Source organism: Protopterus annectens, chromosome 1.part1 (genome assembly GCF_019279795.1).
Source record: "Protopterus annectens isolate FY-2018-M chromosome 1.part1, PAN1.0, whole genome shotgun sequence".
In the NCBI taxonomy this organism is placed as follows: Eukaryota; Metazoa; Chordata; order Ceratodontiformes; family Protopteridae; genus Protopterus; species Protopterus annectens.
In genome coordinates, this window is record NC_056726.1 from 1,935,709,360 (window position 1) to 1,935,723,662 (window position 14,303).

Below are 14,303 nucleotides of genomic sequence, written 5' to 3' on the forward strand. Positions count from 1 at the left end.
TCATTAAGACCCGGTTTAAAAAGGGCCCCCAAATTAACTATCCATCTTCGTTCTTTAGATGTCAAAATATTACGCCTAGCTACTTCATTATTATTAAATGTAGTTAGCCTATCAATTCCAACAAATATAAAATGTGCTGTCGAATGTACCAAAATGTGTTTATACAAAGCACTACATGTCCTTTTGCATTTTATGTCACTAACATGAAGGGCAATCCTCTGTTTTAATAACCCAGAGGTCTGTCCTACATAAAATGCCCCACATTGACATATGGCCATATAGACCACCCAAGAACTAGTGCATGTAATAAGACTTTTTATATCATATACTTTTCTGGTGTTAACAGAAGTAAATGGGCCAGTCTTGGACATCAGTTTACAAAACTTACAATGGCCACAGTATGTACTACCTACAGTGTTAATCCCAACCTCCTCTTTAAACTGATACCTTTTTTAAAAGCAGACAACTGTTGCCCTATTGATTTACCTTTCCTGTATTCAAATTGACATCTTGACTTCAACAAGGTAGAGAAGAAAGGATCCATACATAATATATGCCAATATCTTGATATTATTTCCTGTATCTTAAAAGTTTTATTGGCATAAGTCATAACAAATCTCATGCTCGTAAATTTATCCCCTCCAGAACATGACTTGTCCTGCAGCAATTGGTCTCTACCCATACTATTAACCTTACTGTAAGCCTTGTCAATGCTTTTTTTTATGGTATCCATGAGCCATAAACCTTTGCTTTAAATCAATTGCTTGTTTATCGTAATCACTAAGATTGGAACATATTCTCTTTATTCTTTGGAACTGAGCCACTGGAATATTCTTAATAGTATGAGGTGGATGACAACTGTGGGCGAGCAGGATAGAATTTTTAGAGAATGGTTTTCGATACAGTGAAGTAACTATTGTACCATCAAGTACTTTAGTTACATTAAGATCTAAAAAGTCCACTGTAAATAAATCCAATTTTGCAATGAATTTTATTCCATACTCATTGGCATTCAAATATTGTTTAAAATTATCCCATTCTTGCAAACTCCCCTGCCATATAACCCAACAGTCGTCCAAATATCGACGCCATATTATGAGATTTCTAGAATACAAAAAATCCTCTCTGTAAATATATTTAGCTTCCAAATAACCCATAAACAGGTCAGCATATATGGGGGCAAAAGTAGCCCCCATAGCTGTACCTCTGACCTGTAAATACCATTTGTTGTTAAATTTGAAAGCATTATGCTCCAAAACCAACCTCAGCATCAATAACAAAAATTCTATCTCACTCTCACAATATAAACCAGATTTTACCATCCAGTATTGAACCCCTGTAATACCCCCTTCATGTGGGATACTTGTATACAGGGATTGTACGTCCAAAGTGCCCAATAAAGACTCGCTGGAAAGCTGTAAATCTTCCATTAACAATAAAAATTGCTTAGTGACCTTAATCCTAGCCCTAACTAAAGCAAACAAAGGTTTAAGTTTAAATTCTAGATACTCTGACAAAGGTTGGATCACTGAACCTCTCCCAGCCACTATGTGCCTACCCGGAGGATTATGTAAGGTCTTGTGGATTTTGGGGACTAAGTAAAAATACTGAAATGTGGGGCTTTCCATGATTAACTGTTCCATTAACTCCTCACTAATGTTGTCATGCTGTTTAGAATCCAGAAGAAATCTGTCTATGACAGACTTAAACTCATCACTAGGATCCTGTAATAAAACATGATATGAAGTAGAATCAGTCAGTTGTTTTAAAGCCTCCTGCTCATACTGTGTCTTATCCCAAATCACAATTGCCCCATCTTTGTCCGCCCCAGTAACTACTATATTGTTGTTAGTTGCAAGGGACTTAAGAGCAAGATGTTCATCCACCGTTAAATTATAAGAAGAACAACAAAAAATATTAGCTTGATTAACTTGTAAATCATGTAATACCAATTGTTCCAAAGTCCGAACTACATTATTGTACACTGGTTGAAACTTAGACTTTTTGAACTTAAAATTAACCCTATCTTCCTTTGTCTATAACCCAGATAAATGTGCAAAATGATATGTTAAATTTAAATTTCTACAAAATTGTTTGACATCCTTAACTACATAAATGTGATTCATAAAAAGTAGGAACATAAGTCAAGCCTTTATTCAATACTTTTAATTCACTTTGTGAAAAGCTGTAATGTGTAAGATTAACAACTAGTTGGTTCACACCACTGTGGTCATCGTCAACATAATCACTCAATGTTGCCAATGAATCAGAGTCTGTGGGGCCTACCAACCAGCCCGAAACCGCTGCTCCATGCTGCCTTCCCCGATGTTTATGACCTCCCCTCCTAAAGGGGCTCTAGTCTTCTTAGAGGCAGGTGACCCTGACACCAACACCTCTCCTTGTTCAACCTCGGTATCAGTATTTGAAAAACTAGATGCTATATCTGATGTACTGGAAGTTGATATAGGTTTGCGTAAAATAGACCGTACCCTCTTTCATTTAGGTCTATTCTGTTGTGTTTCATCAAAACGCACACCTTTTTTATTCTTTTTCCAAGAAAACACCATGTCATTTTTAAAGTTATTCAAATCTCGTTGATACTTGCGCATCTTACAGCCCTGTAATTCTTCATCATATTTTTCCATTTCTGCCATAAACTGTTCGTACATGGGCTGATAATCACTTGTCCCCACGAAAACAGCACTCTGTTCATGACACTTTTCTAGTTTAACAAAGAAGTCTGGTAACTGTTTGTCATAATAATCGACCAAAAGCTTTATAAACATATTAGACGCTACTAACTGTATACCACTCCATCTCTTCATAAATTCAGCATCTTCACTCCCCAATCCAGGTTCCAACTGAACCCTAAGGCCGCATGGTATTATTTTAGCTTGTAAATAAGCTTTCAATAATTTACTGTGCCAAACTGGTGAACATACCTTTTTTGTAATATCAGCTATTAGTTTGAAATGTTGCTTGATATCCGAATGACCCAAAGAAGTGAAACCTTCCATTTCAATATTTGGTCTGGTAAATATGGTAAAATCATGTTTATCTGCAGTCAATTGTTCCATGAATAGTTTAAAATCTGGACGTACAGCCATATCTTAAAAAGCGACTGTGAACAACTCAGTCGTACAATATGCCTTCACTCGACCTGGAGTAATCCACCTCGTCTTCACAAGCTCAAATAAGGCCAACAATAACAACGCTGGTATCAGTTTGAAAGAGGAGGTTGGGATTAACACTGTAGATAGTACATACTGTGGCCATTGTAAGTTTTGTAAACTGATGTCCAAGACTGGCTCATTTACTTCTGTTAACACCAGAAAAGTATATGATATAAAAAGTCTTATTACATGCACTAGTTCTTGGGTGGTCTATATGGCCATATGTCAATGTGGGGCATTTTATTTAGGACAGACCTCTGGGTTATTAAAACAGAGGATTGCCCTTCATGTTAGTGACATAATGCAAAAGGACACGTAGTGCTTTGTATAAACACATTTTGGTACATTCGACAGCACATTTTATATTTGTTGGAATTGATAGGCTAACTACATTTAATAATAATGAAGTAGCTAGGCATAATATTTTGACATCTAAAGAACGTAGATGGATAGTAAATTTGGGGGCCCGTTTTAAACCGGGTCTTAATGACCATTGGTAAATTAGTGAATATTATCAACATAATTTATAAGTACGGGTGTATTGTTTTCCCTTACTTAGTAGTTTATGGTCCCTTTATTATAAGAATATATAATATGGGTAATTGGTAAATTGGGTTGGTGGACCCAGTAGGATATTAATTTATCAGTTCCAGGGTTATATGTGTTAATATATATTTATTTGGTTAAAATGTGCTGTCTGAATAAGTTGGTTGTATTTGGTCATATAAATATAGGTATATGGATTGGGGTTATATTTTGGTTTACTTCAATGTTCACATTTATAGGTGGTTGTCTCTTTAATAGTGAGATGATTTAAATTGGACGTACATGCGTTATGTATCACACTGATGACGCTTTTGTAAGCGAAACCGGTCTGTGGGGCAGACTGTGCAGCAATAAATTGCTGATACTCTTGTTGCTTTCTTCTTTTTTTGAGTGCTGAAGTGGTTTTGGTATCTGTGTATTTGGATTTTTTCCTTGCACCGCTGCTTATGTGCACCGTTGTTTTGGGAAATATATATATATATATATATGTATATATATATATATATATATATATATATATATATATATATATATATATATATAAATATATATATACACACACACACACATATATGTATATTTATATATATATATATATATATATATATATATACACACACACACACACACACACACACACACACACACACACACACACACATATATATATATATATATATATATATATATATATATATCTACACACACACACACACACACACACACACACACACACACACACACACACACACACACACACACACACACATATATACATACAGTAGTAAAGAACAAACAAAAACACCCAAAGTTGACTGTGATGTTGATATCCTACCACTGCCAACCAAATGTGTTGTGGATATCTCACTACTATCCATCAAATGTGACAACCCTCCACTGGACCAGTAATCGATAATCCTCAATCCTCACCACTGGCAACAGTGGGGAAATGTTCACCGGGAGAGTGACAGTTACACACTATGCAGCTCTTTGCATCAAGTTCAGTTTCCATTAAGAGCACATAGAGACCACAATCAGTCCGGGGCTGGTTTCTCCCTCTTTCTTCATATCCCCAATAAGACTCCCCACTGGCACAGCTATAGAGATGATTCCTTAGACAGGGTTCCAAGCCAAGTTCTCCAAGACTCTCTCTGTCCAACAAGTGCTCCTTGTCCCTGCCCAAGTAGCTGATACACACACTCTTGGAGATTTGTTTCACATACACAAACACCTGGGAAAGGGTGGCACAGGTTTACTAGCTATGCCCCCTTCTGCCCAGATTATAAGCTAGTTACTAGTGCCTCCAGAACCCCTTATCAGCTACTTTAAGGGCCTTAACAAAGGATGTCCAATTTTGCTGTGCAATATTGATATTAATACAAATGGTAGTTAGACCAAGAGCAAGGCTGTTAGGAGTGGCCCACACAGTGTCACCAAATAAACATGCAATTTCTCTCAAAACTTAAATATCTCTATGCAGCTCAGCCACAATGAAAGGTTTAAATATATTTAGTGATAAATAATAAAAGAACAGGACAATACTAAACATGCATTCACAATGACATTAGAGTTCAAAACCACAGGAAATATTTAAACAACATTGCAGGACAGTAACCTAAAAATTTAATAATAGAGCAAGGCAGATGTGGTGAATGGATCTTCTAGTTGTTGTTGTTGTCACGTCCAAGACAGACTGCAGAATGCTCTGTCTCATTAAGAGATTTCTCAAAATAATATCTAAACTATAACTGCTGGGACATCTTGCAGAATGACATACTTTTTGGCCATCTGACTTCTACTAGTTCCCAGGCCAAAACCCCCATTGCTAGAAGCTGGCAGCATTTAGCATCTACTTGTAAAAATTTACAGACAAGGGCTTTTCCTCAGATCTTTTCAGATGCTGGAAATTATAAAACAAATGCATTCCTTCATGATTTTAAGACTAGTAATTAGTTCACCTGAAAGACAATACAGAAAGCTTCCTAGCACAGACTCTATATCTCTTACTGCATAGAGAACTGCAATATATCATCTTTTATGGTTTAATCTATAAACTAATTTAATTTCTCCTGTATTCCAGTTTCCACTGTTAAAATACATACATTTAAACAGTTACAATAGTACATGTACATTTCTGTTCTTTTCCAGTAGGGCACATTGTGGTAACATTTCAAACACAGTACTCTACAAATAGCTTTTCAACACACATGTCTGTACAAGCAGTTTGATATACACATGACATACAGTTCTAATAAGCATCTTATATAAATCATTTCAATATTCACCAATGACATATAATCATTTAGAAACTTCCAATTAGCTGTGCTGGCAGTATATCCTTTCATCACACTGACACTCAACACATTGATGCAATAAGGTTAAAAATGCTAATGTTGGCATTCTGCTGCACATATGCTGAGAAAAAGTCTTGGCATATGCAAAAAAATTTCCAGCCCCAGGAAATGTGTGTTCTCACACACCTATCCGCCAGCCACTTAGTCGATCATAAACAGCTGACTAAACCTAAAAACGGCTTTACACATGCTCAACCTTTTGCATTGAACCTATATATATATATGTGTATATATATATATATATATATATATATATATATATATATATATATATATATATATATGTATATATACACACATATGGAGCTACTTTATAAGCTTGAAGTTTCAAAACTTCAAACTGCAAATGGTTGAGACCTTAAGATCGAAGTTTGGAAACTTCAAAATTGTAATAATTTTTTTTTTTACACTTTTGGATGCACCCCCACCTCCCTGCTAAATAAATATAGCAACTCCAAGATCACACTACAGTGAAGACAATGGTAAATTCCCATTCTGCGCTATACAGCAATCTCCATTCAAAACATCTGAAGTTTCAAAACTTCGGTCTTATGTTCTCAACTATTTGCCATTTGAAGTTTTGAAATGTTGAGCTTATGAAGGGAATCCATATGTATATGTCAATACATATATATATATATATATATATATATATATATATATATATATATATATGGGTTCATGTCTATCGATCAACAACTCACTATATCGACATCCACTTCACCGACATCTGAAATACTCGACACCGCAAATCATGGACATTTAACAGGTAAGAGATTTAAATTCGCTAATCATGCCTACCATGTTTTAGTAAGTATGGCAGTGTTATGCATGTCTGGTAGGCATGATTATCTAAATTTAATCTCTTACCTGTTAAATGTCCGTGATTTGTGGTGTCGAGTATTTCAGATGTCGGTGAAGTGGATGTCGATATAGTGAGTTGTCGATCGATAGACATGAACCCATATATAGATATATATATATATATATATATATATATATATATATATATATATATATATAGATATATATATATGGATCCCTATCAGATGATAGAAACTTCATTTGACCGAATCCCATTTGACTGAGACTGAAAAATCACTTTACATACTGAAGTGGACAATATAAAACCGAATTGCACTACAGTGGGGAAAAGGTATATGCCCTTTTTCCCAATGTGGTGCGATCCTGGAGTTAGTATATATACTTGGGGGGTGGGGGGCACAGCACCCCACAATGGGGGGTATTGGGGGTGTAGTCCCCCACCTATTCTGGTTTTATATCATCCACTTTACAGTTCCGTATGTTGGAATTTAGCATTGTAACATTTCAGTATTATTGGTTTCGGTCAAGTGATTTTTCAGTAGTTTTAAATTTCAGTATTATGGTCTCATTCAAATGAGTTTCAGTCATATGAAGTTTCTGCCATCTGATAGGGGGATATATATATATATATATATATATATATATATATATATATATATATATATATATATATATATATATATATATATATATATATATATTTATATAGATATATATATATATATATATATATATTTACATAGAGAGGGGGGAGATATACATATACATGGGTTGAGAGGGTGGCCTAATGGTTAAGGTGTTTGCCTTACAAACACAAGGTGCAGGGCTTGAGTCTCACAAGGGATAATTGGCTAGGCTTAAAATAGCTTGCAAGGGCAGTTAGCTTAGTACTAACCTATGACCCTATATACGCATTAAAAAACAAAAGATTTCCATTATTTTCTCCATCTTTTGGAGTGAGCATGAATGAAGTACAGTGGTAAATTACATGAAAAATTATGGGTGCAGACTTTGGTGGTAAACATGCAGTACCAGAGTAGGTTTCAAAAAAATAAAAAAAAAAACTTATCTGTATTTTAAAACTGATACATGCTTTGTTAATTTGTTATTTTAATTTTTGCATCTTGCATTACTCAGAGCTGAGAGGCTGTGCCAACTGCCCATCTGCACCTGATGTAACATTTCATATTCTACATTTGATGGACAATAACTGTAGAAGCAGGATGTGTTAAATTTTGTCTCCATGGGTTGGTAACAATAATTTGATGGATATGAATTAGCATGTGCTTATTGATCTATAAGGCCATATGCTGAGGGTTCCACAGTATGTTTCAAGATTTCAATACAACTCTGGTAGAACATTAGCAGTCATCAAAAATGGGGCTGATGGATATCATCATTGTCCCTTTACAAATCGTAGGCTTACACATCCTTTTCTGATTTTGCTATTACCGTTTGGAACTGCTTTGTACTATGTGTAAAGTCTTTCATATCTGTCCCTCAAGATCCATTTATTTCAGTAATTTATTTATTTATTTATTTATGTATTTATTTATTTATTTATTTTTTTGTTCACAGCCTACCAGTCCTCCTTGAATTTTTTTCTTTTAATTTGATTTATTTGTTAATTATGGAATCTGACTAGAAACAAGTGTTTTTCCCCCCAGGGGTGACCTGGGAGTTGTATTTGAGTAAAGGACTTTCTCAGTTACACAGTAGGCAAACTGAGGATGAGAGAATAAAACCCTGAATAAACTGCAGGCAACAGCTTGTTAACATACATCCATGGAATTAATCTTCTGCCCTAACTGCTCGACATGCATTACCAAACAGGTTTGAAGCATGGCCCAAACATCTGTCTATATATTAAAACTTCTCTCCAGTTTGTCACAGTTTCACAAAATGATTTCCCTAATTTGACAGTTGCTTTGGCCATGAGTACCAGTTTAAAATGTTGAGGACCACTTTACTGCATCCAGTAATGCTAAGAATGAATGGCTGAAAAAACAAACTTACTTGTATTAAGTCTGAGATGGCCATCTCTTGGGGTGCTCCCTTTTCTCAGAGGAATGACAGTCTTGAAGTTTGTGTGTGGGGGCTGTTCCCACACAAAATCATAGGATCATAACAGATTACTAGGCTATCGACCCAGAGGTCATTTTAAGCCTAGCCATTTCATCCCAATGTATGAATGCATAAAAATGCTAGTCAGTACCCAAGATTGCATTTAGTGAGGACTGCCCATGTCCAGGAGGGCTGTGGGAGCTATCCCTGGTAAGAATTTATGGTGCTCCGTCTACTCATCCAGGTTCCTCTTGAACAGTGTCATCGAGGTGCTCTGCTTCACATGAATTGGTAGCCTGTTCTAAAGACATGACAGTTGCTGGGAGATTAATCTGTCACTCCAGAACAGCTCACACAAGAAGGTGTTTGTTCATCTAGCAAAAAAAAAAGTTTAAAGTGGAAGAATAATGTTCAAGATGTGCTCTACTGCTGCAGTTTTGGTCTTTTAGGGACTTTGTTTTAAATATGTACTATTAAATATATCTCTTTTATTAAAGACACAGTCCTTTTCCTAGAGGAAATAACTGTAGCATATATTTTTTTCCTTTTATTTGTAGGTGTGTTTAATGGTATTCTGTTCATATTTTCTAGAAATTCAATAATGGTTTAGAAGCTTGTATGGCTGAAATGATGTAACCATAGGAAGTGTTTATTGTGTTCACCAAAAATGTTTCCCCCATTTATCTCTCTGCTGCATTTCAGCAGGCTAAAATGCTGTAAGAACAATGTTTCTGCATGTATTCTACTGCATCAAATGGAGAGTAATCTAATAATTATCAGGTGTCTCTCCCAACTGTTAATGGTATGCAGCCAATATACTTACATCACAGATTTGTACTATTAATTGCAAAGGTTCTCACTTGTTTTGCATTGCATGGAAGACTCCTAGTGCAAAACATCTGTACAAAGCCTAACATGATGGTGGGACAGATAGGGGCAGATTCTACATATTGCTCTTACAAACGTAGATAGTTGGCAGTATTATAGGTTTTGCATTAGTATGCCCTTTCTGAGGGATTTGTGGTCTTAAACACATATGTTTATCATTATTTAATGACGTCAGTTCTCAGGTATTTGGCAGACAGGTACACATACCTCTCAACCTCCAACAGCAGGAAATCTGGACAAAGCCATAACTAAAAGTGGGGCAAAAGCCCAAAAGTAGGGCCAATTTTTAAATATTGCTCTTACAAACTTAAAAAGTTGATAGAATTACAGGTTTTGCATTAAGCGTGAATTTTCTGAAGGGTATGAAGTCTGAAACTCAAATGTCTCTCATTATTTTCTAACTTCAGTCTTTAATGATTTGCACTATTTGCCAGAAAACCACAATTTTATGAATAATGTACCAAATATATGAGGCAAATATCTGGACATTCTGCAAAAATCTGTACATTTGAGAGGTATGCAGGTACAGATTGTGAGAGGAACACACCACACATATGAGGCATACATCTGCACATTCGTACAGTTACGCCAATACACACAATACATGGCGCCATCACAGGCCAGTTACCATTGCATTCCTTTTGCTGAACACACCCACCCACTGGGTTATATTCCTCACACAGGCCAACAGGTGCTTATCCACACTACTTATTCCATCATGTACCTTATGTGTAGGCCGGTATTTGTGCTTTCCGTCAGTGGCAGAGCTCACGTATGAGTATGGTGGACTGTACTCTGTATCAGTGACACTGCATGACACCATGAGCGACACATGTCGTTTGAGACTATTAACCTTCCACATTGACTTTCACAGGCCATACGTTGTAATTCACATTTGTGGACAAACATGCTTATGAGTTGTACATGTTTTGTCATTTGTCCTGACGTCTTTCTTCTCACCTGTCCACCTAGTATCACTAGTTCTGTACATTTCATTAGGATGGGTTACCTTCATACCTCTCACCTGTACACATTATGGGTATATGTCCTGGGGTTTGACCTATGATTCTCCTACATATGTCATGATAATGTGCCTTTCTGATAGATTGCTGGCAAGCCATGACGGACTGTGCGGTTAGGTAATCATGACTGACATTTCTATTTCATGATTACTAACTCTCATAACATTCATATTCCCGACTACGCAATTATTCTATCAACGGTCTGACTTTGTCTGAGGTATATTTAATATAGTCCCTATTTGTCTGTCGTGTACTATGCCTTAGTCCAACTGTCTTATTCTGACATTCTGGCAGGTATGGTTACCATCTTGGTCGTATGCGTGTCCATCCATGATAATCGCCTACATGACACTGATATAGGTCCCTATGTCTTCCCCCAATGGTTTACACAATATCCAGTGGGTGGGTTGCACCTTTTTGGTGAATATAGGCATGTGCTATACCCACATATGTATATTGATCACTCCCATGGGGCGTACCTAATAGATCTGTGCCAGCCAGCACCTTGGCCCAATTCTGCATACCCATGATTCCCGTACCTGACACACCTCCACAGTACCCATTAGACATGTTTAATGTAAGCAATAATAAAGTGTGAGGACACTTCCGAGCACTCCCCACTCTGCGGATATCAGCTCGTACATCATACATTTAATCGACCCATGTGTTATTACCCTTGCACCTGCTACTGTTGCATGTACAGCTATATTGTAGTTGCAGGTGTGACTTCTTTTGCATCAATGATGGTTCACACTTCATACGAATCAATTTTTGGGGTCCTGCAAAGGACACCTATATTCATGTTTAACGTGTAGAACTTGCAGGCCCTGTCACACTGGTACTTTCCGGGAAATGGTTTGGAAACCATCGGTGTATTCTCCTTTCATGCATGTCTGTCTGTCTATCCATATTAGGTCACTATTTATGCACATGTGTTATATGTACAGGGACATATGTTTGTTGTGTATATATCTATTCATGTATCGTGTGTGTATAGATATATATATATATCTGTACATATATACATATGTCTGTACATTCATCATCTCGTAATTTCCTTTGGATTATGTCTGTGGAAATATGTGTATATATATCTCCATATCATACCTTTCAACTGTACAGATTTCCGCTGCATGTACAGCTGTTTGCCTCTTATATTTGCTCCATTTTTCATAACCTTGTGTCGATCTGGCAAGTTAGTGGCATATCATTAAAGACTGATGTTGGTAAATAATGACAAACATTTCAGGTTACGACTTCATACCCTTCAGAGAATCCATGCTAGTGACACACCTGTTATTCTCTCCACTTTCTATGTTTGTTAGGCAATATCTGGGGATAGTCCCTATTTGTGGTCCGTTTTTCATAACCTTGTGTCTATCTGGCAAGTTAGTGGCCTATCATTAAAGATTGACGTTGGTAAATAATGACAAACATTTCAGGTTACGACTTCATACCCTTCAGAGAATCCATGCTAGCGACACACCAGTTATTCTATCCACTTTCTATGTTTGTTAGGGCAATATCTGGGGATTGTCCCTATTTGTACCAGCTGTTGTCATGGCTTTGTCCGGTTTCTACTTTACGGGTTTAACAGGTATGAGCCATGTACATGGAACGTGGGGAAAACACCATTCATTTTCTATTCTGTGAGCGGATTACACACACGCAGGCGCACTTGCATATCCTTATTGTGGGTTACAGATGTTTCATAGAAAATTGTGCTTCCGTGAACTTTCATAATTCTGACCGTAACAGTTACATATCTGTATTCTAGTTTATGGACTACTGCGAAACACACGTTCACCTTTACATATTTAAATGTGTGTACTGCACGAATGCTTTAATTACACTTTCAAGTTATATGTGCAGTGGTCGTAGGTCAACCGGGACTGCATTCACGTTGGCCGGATACCGGAACCACTATTCTATTAGTGTTCTCCCTCATTGATATGCACACCCATAGTACTTAGCTACATCAACATACACCTCACCGCTTCACCTACGACATAGGCATCCATTCTCCTGCTGGGAAAAAGGTGGTACTACATATTACACATTCCCTATTGCCTACTGCTGTGGACTCCAGCTGCATTGTTAATCACTCTGAGGGTATGCAGAACACCAAGGCATATAGTCCAGCCACATACAGGTCTTTGATTGTCAGGGTGTTCATGTAGTGATCTGGGTTTAGCCTTGTCCACCTGGTGAACGGAACTTCCCTGGCTGAGGTCAAATGTCAGACGAAGCATATGGACAGGGCTTATCTCCCTATTTTGAAGTTTTACCTGTGTTTATAGACACAGGTGTTTGGGCACCCATCAGCAGCTAATTCTGTTGGCATTACATATTATGTATGGGTTGATTTGTTACAGTCCATACTACCCGGTGAGGGGTGTTCCCATTCACATTTGACTATTACCTGTATACAGTCATATGGGGATTGTTATTTTTGGACATGAAGTGTCTACAGGTATGCGGTTGTACATTACACAAGTGTGAAGGGCTGTTCCTGTAAATATGTACGGACCATACCTCTTAGAGCACCGAACCTGCACAAAACCTACATGATCGGGGGACAATTAGGGACACATTTTAACGACCTTTTCGACTGCCCAAAGTGGGACATGTTCTGTAGAGATGTCAGATTTTCCAGGACAAAACATACCTACAGCCGTGCATAGTACTGAACTTTAACCTTTTTTGTACATATAATAGCTTATTCTAGTAACATTTGAATTGCTTATGCTACTTCACATAACATATTGAGGATTCATATATAAAATAACCGTTTTATGCGACTATTAAAGTAAATTAGGGAATAAACTCTCAGGACATTTGCTATGTCTTGATTTTTTTCACAGGACACAACTGCCTACAGAGGGATTATTACTCACAAAGTGGGACAGGTGGTGACCCTAGTCATTCTGCGAATATCCAGACAGTTGAGTGGTATGGCACGGACCTCTGTAATACGCTGTTGTGTTCTGGCACGGCAGTAGCTCACATTAAAGACTGCAGTTGGAACGTGCTGACAGACAGTTGGGTTTCAGACTTCATACTCCAGACATTAATGCCAATGTGCAAACTGTTATTCTATCAAATTCTATGTTTCTAAGAGATATGTTTACAGATTGTCCCTGATTTTGGACCTTTGTCTCACTTATATTCACAGCGCTGTCCAAATATCTTGCTCACACAGGTTGACAGGTATGGTCAGTCATGACTGCACACAGTCCGTGTCCCTCACACTTGATCAGGGTAGACCAGTTTATGTAGTGTCTTCCTCACCCTCATGCCGTTTTCAACTTTGCAAATGTGTGCATTATATTCTCCCTCCTATTCGTGTCTGGACACGTGCGTCACGGGAAGGTATTTTATCTTGGGTGGTAGGTTATGCATGCCCACATAGGGCTGGACAGTGTCATGGA